This window comes from Cynara cardunculus, assembly GCF_001531365.2.
Source record: "Cynara cardunculus var. scolymus isolate 2C chromosome LG 2, CcrdV1, whole genome shotgun sequence".
In the NCBI taxonomy this organism is placed as follows: Eukaryota; Viridiplantae; Streptophyta; class Magnoliopsida; order Asterales; family Asteraceae; genus Cynara; species Cynara cardunculus.
Window position 1 is genome coordinate 50,835,890 of NC_037529.1, and position 13,086 is coordinate 50,848,975.

Genomic DNA, 13,086 nt, shown 5'->3' on the forward strand with positions numbered 1-13,086 from the left:
GAGCGATGAGGACAAGAAGAAGATAACTATAGACACGTGTGCTCGATCTATAATAGTTATGTCTCTTCCAGATGGGATCTATCACTCAGTGATAAAACTCAAATCTTCTAAATCCATATGGGATATTGTAACACCTCCAATCCTTACATTGCATATAACACATATTTCATATATAGAATACATGTTTTTCCCACATAGGTCCTTGATACAAGAGTTTATAATGTAAAATACGCAATCCAAAAATTCCAAAAGTACATGTTGTTGCATCCTAGCATCTAAGCTTCCAAAACAGCTAAGCACATAAGGAAGTAATTCACATAATGCTCTTTCCCTTATTATCTTTACCTACACACATATTTTTGAAAACACGAAATGAGGGTTAGACATGAATGTCTAGTAAGGTTCCCTTTTATGTGCTGCAGGGATCATCAAAACATTTATCAAATAATCATTTCACAACATGCGGAATAAAATCAGATTCTGTTTTGGTCCATCGAGCCTCTGGTTCTAAACCACACTTGGAATATATTTCAATAACCAGGACTAGAGCCCCTCTGGTCTCTCTTCCAGAGCTTCTGGTTCCTCGACCAAAGCCTTTGGTTGCACAACCAGAGCTTCTGGTTCAATGTGTAAGCCAACCAGAGCCTCTCTGGTCTGTTTTTCATAAAAAGATTCTAAGTATAAAATCCTTTTCTTAAAACTTTTAAAAATATGATTTTGACATAGAAGCTCTTATCAATAGATACAGAGCCTTTGGTCAAATTAGTACATTTAGTAAAAACTTGTTCATTCTCCAAATCAATAACCAGAATCCTCTGGTCCGATAATGAGGACCAACCAAAGCCCCTCTGGTTCCTTACAAGGAACAACCAGAGCCCCTCTGATTCCTCATAAAAATGACCATTCTGTTTCAAAACACTTTTAATCAATAACAATTGTCATAGGCCAAGTTTTCCCTTTCTCAATAACATCAATACTATTATTTCTAATAAGAACAATATCTTTGAGTTCTCAAATCACAAAGAAGTAAGGACTCAGATCAATTGTAATCTTAAAAGACATAATAGTAAGAGCTATAATATTCACACACAATTGCCACCCTTATATCCAAAAGACACCTCTCCTTGATATGTCACCCTTATTCCAAAAGACACCTCTCMTTGATATGYCACCCTTATTTCTCCTTCAAAATCTATGAACTAGTTCAGATGAAGGACCGCAGTCACAACCATCTTATCGAATCCTCATTCATAGTTTTATCCATAAAATCTATAGATTAATTCCAAATGAAGACAGATYAAAATCACAATCGTCTCAAAAGATTATTCTCTATAGTYTTCAACCAACAGTTTTATCATCAAAACTCTGACTATTCAAGAATAACCAGTTCTTGTAATAATATTTCCGAACTCAAATCCTTTTGTATCCTTTCAACAGGATATAATTTCAATATTATTTTAAAGAAGCAACCTCTTCTTTATCTTTCCTAAAACGGGTTTTAATACACAAATATATAACAATAACACCTTTAAACTATCAAAATAGTTTTACCATCTTTTCTTCAAAACCAATATCAAAACCCATCAGTTTATATAATAAAATATATAAAAATTCTAGTCACCAAAAACTCACAGTGTAAAATCAACAATATTTATAAAACTCACAATTTATAATCAACGGTAGTTTAAAAACTCACCTTAACAATCACAGATTCTGTAGTTTTTAAAACACACAGCAATCAGAAGCTCTTCAACAGCTTTGAACAAAAGATTTGTTCAAGAACACTTCTCACCGCCACAACACTCTTTTTTCTCTTTCAACAGATTTTTCTTCAGAATGAAATGATAAGATAGAATCTTATCTTTTTATTTCTTTAAATACTCCCACCATGGCGGTGAAGATTATTAAAAACACATAGGAGGTGAAAGCTTTAACCAATAGAAATAATCTTGGGTGGTGGGTTTTTCATTATAAAATTCAAGCTTTAACCAATAGAAATAATCTTGGGTGGTGGGTTTTTCATTATAAAATTCATGGTTTCTTAACCATGAAGGTATAAGTTGTTGAATATAATAATGTTTTCACCTGAATAATCTTATCACAAATATGCACCACCTTATGTATGCTTCACACCACATGCATACATGTATAAATCATATATGTCATGCCATCTTTTCACATATATGCATGCATAATATCATGTTCACATATATAGTTCATGCATTTCTACTTAGTTATGCATATTTCACGTAATCCACATAATAAACATGTAAAAATTACCACAACCTAGGTCGTCTCAAACCTGGTTATAACAGATATACTCTGTGTTCAATATGACGGAACCACTCAGGTTCAAGAGACTAGAAAGATCAATCTAGTAAGACAGTATGAAAGCTTTCTCTGTGGAAAGTCTGAGACGCTGTCTGAAGTACATCAAAGATTTAAYTKSSTTCTTATTGATCTTAGGGCTGTCGGCAGGGAATATTCTAATTCTGAAACTTTGACTAAGTTTCTAGAATGCCTTCTTGAGTCTTGGGACACCTTTTCCATGTGTCTCAAGATGTCAAATGACATGTCCACTCTTTCTCTTTCTACCTAATACGAGATTTTGCTTAACCATGAGCAATCTCGTCACCTGAAAAAAAATATTGTAAAAGAATCCAGGGAAATAAAAAGCTCTCATTTATCTTTGATCTCCGAAGCTTCTTCAGTTGAAACTTCTATCCCTTTTGTTTCTTCTCTACCTCCCGTGGTCATCACGGGGATAGATTCTTCTGAGGACATTCCAGAATCTAATTTAACAGATTTTGATGAGTCCCTTGCACTCCTGACTAAGTCATTTAGGAGGTTTGCCAGTAAGAGGAACTTCCGTAGGTCTCTTAGCTATCCCTCAGGGAGAAGCCAAAGACTGAAAGAATAGACAAGGCTTCAGCTGTTTACTACAACTGTCACCGACCCGGACATTTTGTAGGTGAATGCAAATCAAAGACGACTTTGACGCCATCTTCTAAAGCTCCTTCCTCCTTCAGGACCAAAGATGAAAAGTACTTAAAACTAAAGGAGAAGTACAAGAAGATGAAGAACAACCAGCAAAAGGCTAAAGTCCTTATTACTGAAGAGCATAACTAGGCTGAATCATCTGATGAAGCATCTTCGGATGAAGAGGATAAAGCCTACGTCTGCTTGATGGCCATTGAAGCTGATAAAGGAACTTCTGAAGCATCTACATCCTCTGAGCCATCACCTTCTTCTTCTTCTACTCAGGTATGATTACTGAATGAACCTTCTTCTTTTTCTAGTCTTTTTGCACTGGATACGCTGACGGTTGGCCTTTACAATACCCTCATTGGCAAATCAGAAGCTGAAATGCTTAACGTTGATCTTCAAGAGCAATTGAGGATTTGCCATTCTAAGATCAAAGAACTGACCTCTATTGAGGAAAATCTTAAAGATCAGGTTATTCTAAACCAAGCCAACACTGTTGGACTCGAGAAAGCTGCCGCTAAGCGTGAGCGAGCTATCGCTGAACTCAAAGCTGAGATAGCTACCATTGAAGGGTGGTGCAAAGCTTCCCTCAAGGCCTCTGAGATCATTAACGCTCAACCCGGCCAAGAAAACAACTGGTCTAGGATTCTCCTATGATTAGGAAGAATGTGTTAAAGACAGGTCCATGCTTAAATTTGGTACCTTCGTCTCTTCTATTCCTAACACTTCTTCCTCTTAGTCCTCTTCTTTTACTGAGAGTCATCTTGAAGAAACTCCTTTGAGTTCTGGGTGCAAAGACAAAAGTAAATCCATTGTCATAGCATCCCGTCCTAAGAAGTCTAACAAGTCTAATAGATCTAAATCTATTCCTTYAACTTGCAAAACTTCTTCTTCTTCAGGGACTAAGAAATCTGAATCGCATCAGAAATCCATGTCACAGCTCAAGGTGAACTTTTGACCTAAGGAATCCAATTCCTCAAAGGTTCCTCCTAGAACTAATGAGAAAGGAATTCTTGGAGTTGGTCCCACTTACGGACTGATGTTTCCTGGCCATAAAGCTACTCCTAGTTTTAGGAAGTGTAAACACTGTGGTGAAAGAATACATGTTGCTAGTAGGTGTCCTTCTGTCGCCAAAACTGGTTCACCAGCTTTGTGCTTGAAAGTAACCAAGGCTGAGAAATCAACTAAAGTGAAATCATTCACAAAGGCTGCTCCTGCAGTCAGGGTGAAGAAAACCATTGAAGCCTCTTCTCTAGGCTCAGCAAAGACAACTCCTGCTGAAAAGTCTTCAACATCAGGCGTTGTAATCCCTACCACTAAAGTCTCTTCTTCAGACTCAGTGAAGACTTCCACTGAAACTACCTTGGTAGTATCAAGAGTTGTTCATCTTTCCATTCAAACCTCTTCACGTTTAATAATGCCATCTACTAATAATGTTTTGTCAGTATCAGATGATGAAGCCTCTAAGAAAGCTGGACCCATATAGCTGGGTACCAATAGCAATTCTTATTTTATTTCCTTGCTCAGGATGTCAAACACATATGGTATCTGGACAGTGGTTGTTCAAGACATATGACTGGAGATATATCTCTTCTATCTCACTTTAAGGAAGAAAGAGGACCTTCCGTAACCTTCGGTGGAAATGAAAAAGGATATACCAAAGGCTTTGGTATATTATCCAACGGTACAACAACTTTCAAACGTGTTGCATACGTTGAAGGACKRAAGMACAATCTTCTTAGCATCAGCCAACTGTGTGATAAAGATTATACAGTTAAATTCTTCAAGAATTCTTGTCATGTTCTCGACAAAGATGATAAGGTTGCTCTAACTGGTTCTCGTCTAGAGAATGTTTATATCATCAACATGAATTCTCCTCTAACTGAGAATAGTTGCTTCTTCTCTAAGGCCTCATTAGATATTAACTGGTTATGGCACAAACGGCTATCTCATATGAACTTCAAGACACTCAGTGATCTGTCAAGAAATGATCTTGTCACAGGTCTTCCTCAACACTCGTTTGCAAAGGAATCTCTTTGCTCAGTCTGTGAAAAAGGAAAACACACAAGAGCTAGCTTCAAGTCGAAGAAAATCTGTTCAGTGAATGCGCCTCTTCAGCTACTGTATATGGATCTTTTTGGTCCAGTCAACGTGCAATCTGGAAAGAAGTTCACACTTGTCATTGTTGATGAGTATGCCAGGTATACTTGGGTATTCTTTCTAAGATTCAAGGAAGAAGCACCTGAAGAAATCATTTCGTTCATCAAAAAGATAGAAGTACTAAACAATGTTAAAGTACGATCTATCAGAAGTGACCATGGTACTGAATTCAAAAACAGTACTATGGATAACTTTCTTGAGGACAAGGGAACCTCTCACAACTTCTCTTCTGTGAGAACTCCTCAGTAGAATGGGGTCGCCAAAAGAAGAAATCGAACAATCATCGAGGCTGCTCGATGAATGCTCAGCGAATCCCATCTTCCGATTCAATTCTGGGTTGAAGCTGTCAACACTTCTTGTTTCACTCAAAACCCATCGCTGATCATAAAAATGTTCAAGAAGACGGCCTATGAACTCTTCCATGGACGAAAGCCCTCTATAAGATTTCTTCATATATTTGGTTGTACTTGTTACATTCTCAACAACCGCGACCAACTTGGAAAGTTCGATCCCAAAGCTGATGAAGGAATCCAAAGCCTTCAGAGTATTCAACAAACAAAGACAGACAATAGAGGAATCTATTCATGTCACTTTTGACGAATCTTAATCAGCTAATTCAAAACCCATCTCAATTGATGAGGATAAATTAGAGAACTGGATGATATCTCAGTACGGACAACCTGAAGCTTTCTACAGTGCTCCTCTCAATACTGAATCTCCAGAAGATGAAGATGATCCAGTCATCATTCCAGTTGCAGCTAGTCACTCCAATGTATCTTCTTCAGAGATCGCTGCAGGGCCCATTAGCTGTGTACCTCCTTCTACTTCAAACACTGATCCATCAGTAAATGAAATACCTTCAGTTTCTGAACCTCTTTCAGTTGCTGAATCTGAGGCTCCCTTGGCAATAGTCGCTATTGCTGAAGAAACTGCTGCTGAAGCCTCATCTTCCATACCTGAACTCTTCTATTTAGATGAAGCTCCTCTACCGGCTCAGCGATGGAATAAAATCCATCCAATTCATCAAATTCTGGGTGATATAGATGCAGGTATCAAGACACGCCGAGGTCTAGGTAATATCTATCTCTTTGTCAACTTTCTTTCTTTAGTTGAACCCATGAAAATCAATGATGCTATCTTCGACCCTAGTTGGGTTCTTGCTATGCAAGAAGAGCTCATTGAGTTTGATAGGAACAAAGTCTAGTACCTTGTCCCAAGTCCATCAGATAAATAAGTGATAGGCACCAAATGGGTCTATCGCAACAAGTTGGATGAAGATGGTGTGGTAACCCGCAATAAGGCTCGGCTTGTTGCTCAGGGTTATAGACAAGAAGAAGGAATCGACTATGACAAAACTTTCGCACCAGTGGCTAGAATCGAAGCAATTCGACTCTTTCTAGCCTTTGCTGCCCATAGAGACTTGAAGGTCTTCAGATGGATGTAAATAGCGCTTTCCTTAATGGAAAACTTCAAGAGGAAGTCTACGTTGAACAACCTCCAGGGTTTCTTGACCCTAAGTATCCTAACCATGTCTATAGGTTGGATAAAGCTCTTTATATGTTAAAGCAGGCTCCTGGTATAATACCTTTTCTTCTTTTCTCATCTCTGAGAAATTCTCTCGTGGAAAGATTGAACAGACCTTATTTCTTAGGAAAATTAAAGGTCACATAATTCTCGTCCAAATTTATGTCGATGATATTATTTTTGGTTTCACTAATCCCTCTTTATGTTTTCGTTTCGCTGAACGCATGAAAAAATAATATCAGATGAGCATGATGGGAGAACTAACATTCTTTTTAGGTCTCCAAATCAAACAAACTGATAAAGGTATCTTTATCAACCAAAGTAAGTATGTTCGAGAAATGCTGAAAAAGTTTGATCTATCCAACAGCTCATCTATGAAGACTCCTATGACTCCTCCACTCACTCTTAACAAGGATCCAAATGGAAAGCCTGTAAATATGATTGTTTATAGAGGAATGATCAGGTCTTTGCTCTATCTCACAACTAGCCGACCCGATATCATGTACTCCACTTGCTTATGTGCAAGATATCAAGCTAAACCTAAGGAATCCCATCTGATCGCTGTTAAACGCATATTTGGATATCTTAAGGGAACTCCTAATATGGGTCTTTGGTACCCTAAAGGTTCAGGTTTTGACCTTATTGGTTATTCGGATAGTGATTTTGCAGGTTGCAAAATTGATAGGAAAAACACCAATGGAGGCTGTCAGCTTCTAGGTGGAAAGTTGGTGAGCTGGACAAGTAAAAAGCAAAATTCAGTATCAACATCAACAGCTGAAGCTGAATATGTAACCGCTGGTAGCTACTATGCCCAAATTCTTTGGATGAAAAATCAGCTAGTGGACTACGATCTTCAGTTTTCAAGGATTCCTATTTATTGTGATAGCACTAGTGCCATTGCAATTGCAAACAACCCTATTCTTCACTACAAGACCAAACATATTGAGATCCGATATCATTTTATCAGAGATCATGTTATGAATAGTGATATTGAACTTCACTTCGTTCCAACTGAGTATCAACTGACCTTTTCACCAAGCCTCTTGATGAGACAAGATTTAATATCTTGATCAGCAAATTGGGCATGTTGAACACTAAAGATTAACCTTCAGTCATTAACCATCACTCAGTAAGTGAAAGGATTCAATGCTCTATCTCTAACACTGAACTCTTGAGTAAATATATCTATTATCTCTAAGGTATGATTATTCTTCTCTTTTCACAACTTAAAACTTTCACTGAAGCTTTTTTTTCTAGTGATAAAATGTTTTAAAAGGTGGTCTCAGTGATTCTCAACACTCACCACATCTTCAAGTATATTTTTATACTTATCTTAGAAATCTAAAAAATCACTGAAACTTTTCTTATCAGTGACCAAAAAGTTTTTTAAATGCCAAGTTTCAGTGACTCTCTTCACTAAAACCTGATGTCTTAAAACCATCACTGAATACTTTCTCTTTTTCAGTAATAAAATGTTTTAAATAGAGTTTTTCAGTACCCTTTTAACTGAATGACTTTTCATATTTTTTAAAAACTTTTTTTTGTTTTTAAAAGAAAATAGTTAATAAATCGTCTTTATGACGACATTCTCTGTTTACTATGAGCGACGCTTTGAGACGCACAAAATGATCTGTCATTATGCTACCTCATTAAATGCCATCCAATCGTGGATGAGAACGTAGCATTTTTTTCCTCATGACCACTTTCCCGAACCGTCGTCTTGTTTCTCTCCCATATTACTTCTCTCTCCTCCTACTTATGAATATGAGATTTCTTCTTCACTTTTCTCTTTATGCTTTCAAAATTCTTAGACAAACTTCTGCTAAGATTTCTCCAAAGCAAGAACTCTCTCATCTTCAAACCTTTCGACCTTTCCTCTTCATCTTCAAAGGTCAGAATCTTCTTTCTTACTTTGTTACAAGAAATGTGTTTAATATGATTAAGAACTTCGTTCTTTAATAAATTAAACTGTAAAGGTTTTTAATCATCTCCTTCTTGATTAGAATCTTATTTCTTTATATACATTCAACTTGAAAAACCCTAATCTTTTAAGGCTTTTTCAAATGAAGTTGTTCCTTGTTTAAAAACTTTTTCTATACTTTTTAAACATAAACTCTTGGCTTATTTCTAACAAACTTGTTTGTTCCTGTTTGTTTTACTTCCTTAATAATAAACAGATGGCTGCCGAGAACGTCAACTTCTCCATTGACGAGATCTCTATTAAGGCCAACAACCACATTGCCTTGTTAGAGATACCCTCCACCAGAGCACATTACCAAGAGGCGGCTGACTTCCTCAAACAGTTGTCCTTAGGCTATGCTCTCAACCATGAGCCCCTCATGGTCAAGGAACTTCTACAGCAGTTCTTGTACACTACTGAGGTTGTCGAAGTCCAAGACGATGCTGGACGCACAATGGAGTAAATCCATTTCACTTTCAACCCGCATGGACGTGAACTTTGGGGTTTCTACACTCCGCTCAGCTCTTCGTCTTCCCAAGGGTCCCTTCGACAGCGAACCTCCACCACCGAGATCATCAATTTTCTCGATGCCATTGGCTACCAGTGGGCAATGAAGAAAGACTCCAGCGCCCCTCTCAAGTCCTTGATGAAGATTGAGAAGAACAGGATGTCAGCTGTCTGGCAATACCTGTTTTCTCGTTTCATCCAGTGCATGGGTGGAAAAACTGGATGTCAGGACCAAGCCTCTAGGATCGCCTTGATCATAGGCGTATCTGCGATTCAGCGTTGCAATATAAATTATGTCGTGGTCATTTTCGATGACCTCGTGCTTAAGCTGAACAAGCGCCATCGAGAAAAGATGGTGCCTTAGACCAAGTTTCTTTTGATGGTATTGACAAAGATCTTCAAGAGTCTTTACCCCGAAGAAGGAAACCTTCCAGCTTTCAGGCTTGGATCCAGGATTGTGGCTCATAAGATGAGGGACAGTGATGTGGCACTTTCTTCCATTGTGTCCATCACTACATCTTCTCCTCAGGTGGCCATGACAAGGGCAACCCCCCCTGCGTCTAGCCAAGCCACCAAAATCCCTTCTAAACGATCCTCTCAACCAACTCTTGGTTCTCCTCATAGAGCCAAGAAAGCCAAAAAGAGGACAACCATATCTCTAGTTGGGGCCTCTCAAAAGGCTTCAGTTATTGAAACTCGCCTTAACCCCGAGGCATTTTCTGCTCAACCCCCTAGCTCTTCAGTGATTTCTCCTATCACTGTCGTATCAGTGGTACCTTCACCAATCACTTCAGTGACCCAAATCACTGAAAGTGTAAATATCAACCCCGCCACCTCTGAACACCCATGTCTCTTCTCAAACATTTTCTCTTCTCCTCCCTCCTTGGTCTTTACACATTTCGATGATGTATCAGCGACTGTCCTTCCTGATACTGAGATGTGCACCACTGGACTTGAGGTTGCTCCTCTCGATGCTCCTCGACATACGGATGTCCATCCTCTCGAGGGCATCTTTGCTCATGCCAGTGACAATCCTTTAGATGTCACAGAAGGCCCCTCAGGTATTCCATCTTCCTACCCTTTCTTTTCTTCTAACATTCAGCCTTCAGCTCACACATCTTCTTTTGCATGTCCTTCTTCGATGCATCAGGCTGATGCTCAGGAAGTGGAAGAGGAAGAAAGAGAGAAAGGTGATGGAGGAGATGAAGAAATTGATGATGACTATGATATGTCATCTGATATCAAGCTTCTCCTTTCCGCCGTTGATACCGTCCTTTGCAGGATCAACGAAGTTCACCAAGAGATGCCCCGTCAAGGTGATCTTGATACGAATTTCCTTGCCTTCCAGGCGGATGTTCAAGAAGTTTAGAGTCATCTCCTAATTCTCCAAGAAGATGTTCAAGACAACACCGACGCCATTGCTGTTCTTCACAGCAGGGCTGACGATGCTCAGCCTATCGCTGATCAGCAGACTTGTCTTCTTCAACAAATCCTGGATGTTGTCTGTCAACCAGCTCCAGTGATGGCACCTTCCTTCTTTGCCGGTGATTGCGCCCAGCTCCATGAGATGCGTGAGGCAACGACAACTCTAGCTAATGCTTTGCAAAGGCTGGAGTATTCTATGGTTCTCCAGCATCAGCGCTTGGACGAACTCTCTGGCAAGGTCTCTCTAGTCTTAGCCAGAGAGGGGGAGATGAGGTCCAACGCTGGTGAATCATCTGATGCTGCTTCTACAACTTCTCAAGTCGTTGGTCCAATATCAGCTACAGCTGCAGTTGAAGCTGAGGCTCCTAGAGCTGAAGCAGTTGCTGTTCCTGTAATCCCTACCACCGAAGCTGCCCTAGTTGAGGATGTAGATGCCATCCCGAGGGATGATGTCCATACCATCACTGCTGATGATGATGAAGATGATGATGAACCTACCATTCTAGACACCGAAAATGATCTAGATGGCGACGATGACGATGATGATAAAGATGACTTTACCATCAAGTTCTAGAAGCCATCAACTGTCACGAAAGGTGTTACTCTTGGGGATTCCACATCCCAGGGGGAGCAAATGCAAGGTGAATCGACTCCATCAGGGAACCAGGATCACAAGTCAAAAGGCAAGGCGGTCGCTGAAGAAGGTAACTTGAAGGTATTATTCAAAATCCCTCAACAACCTTTGTTTGAAGAGTCTACCTCTCAGGTAGTGATTACTTCAGAATATCAACTTCATATTCCATCAACAACCTGCGGTCGATTGGAGCGGGTACCTGATCAACCCGTCTCTTGTGCTTCAACCGACCAACAGATGTCTCAGCTGAAGGAGTCACTCGACCAGACTAGAGTAAAAATTCCTCTTCGTACCTCTAGTGGTGGTGAGTTTGACTTCTTATCTGAAGCTGAAAGRCTCGAGGCATTACRRRCTGAAGAAGAGCTAGAACTTCAAAGAAAACAGACTGAAGACAGCTTGAAGCTGGCTAAGTCACTAGCTGAAACAATCCTTCCCAAGAAAAGGTCCAAGAAAACGGTTAATGTTGTCCAAGCCCAGGCTAAACTTTTTTCGATTGTAGAAGCTGAACGCAAGAAGAAGCTGAAGCTGGTGGATAAGGACAAGCAATGGACCGAAGCAAAACTGGAAAAAAGACTCAGTCCCCACCCAATTATCAGCGTCAACATCAACGGACATTCTAAAGACGGTGGAACGCTGGTCTCAATGCTCATCACCAGGGACAATCTTGATGCCATTACCGAGTACCCTTCATACTTTGGCCGCTATGGATACAGCGAATGGATGGAGATCAGACAAGCCATTCAGCAATCCAAGTCGAGACACAAGACACTTATCAAGGAAACCATCAACGAGCTCATCAAAAGGATGTCCAGGTATGTCAAGGTCCTGATCGGCCAACTCTGAAGAAAGGTGGGAAGAAGAAACAAAAACTCTATGATCCTAATGAAGGACTATTCCTAAGGAACGAACATGAAACAAGGTTCTCCTGAGATGAAGTCCTGATGGCTCATAAGAGTACAGACGTTTTTATGCTGAATCTTGACTTGCCAGATAAGGGTCCCTATACACCCAACTCTGTGCATTTTAAACCTGAGTTAGGAGTTATATTCCTTGACTATGAAGGTGAAGTCAGATTTCAAAGAATGTCAGAGCTACATCTATGTCCAATGGATCATTTGATTTATCTTTTGCTCGGGATAGATGATAGCATGCCTGGAAAAGTCGTAGATCTGAAGATACGGAGGGAATTCCTTCATCGAAGAAAACTTGGTGAAAGTGTACCTGGGTACATAGATCTAAGATCTCTAGATTAGTTTCTCTTTGTAACAACTTTTCACTTTTCCTTGTAACTTCATGTACTATATCTGCTTTCAGTGATTATACTTATATTCTGTAAGTTCTGGACATGTACTGTAATACTTGTAATATTTCCTATGATTAATAAAATAAGTATTTCATGTACTTTACTGAAAAAGATCCCTGAAAATAGTAATAGGGACACAAGTCTATGAGTTCCAGTGTTACTTTTCTCATTTACTAACAATATAAGTCAGTAAATAAGCTTTCAGTTTCAGTTTCCGTACTTGTAATTTTCTTAAATATAACTTAAGAAAACCTCTCAAGCTGAGACTGACCAAACAAAAAAAGATGCCAAAATAGTAAAAACGGATATACACTTTTTATATAACTTTGCCTTACTATTATTTGAAAAGATAACATTCTTTATGTTATCTTGATATCATCAAACAGGGGGAGATTGTTGATCCTCTCTCTCAGTGATTTGATGATAATCCCTTTTCACTTATACGTTGTATTTATGTTTCTGTATTTTCAGTTCCAGCGATCGTCACTAAGTATGTTCAGTGATCGCTGAAGAACTTGCTTTGTAAATCTATCAGAGACAACAATACTTCAAGAAGACAACACTCATACCAAAGAACCTTCAGCAACG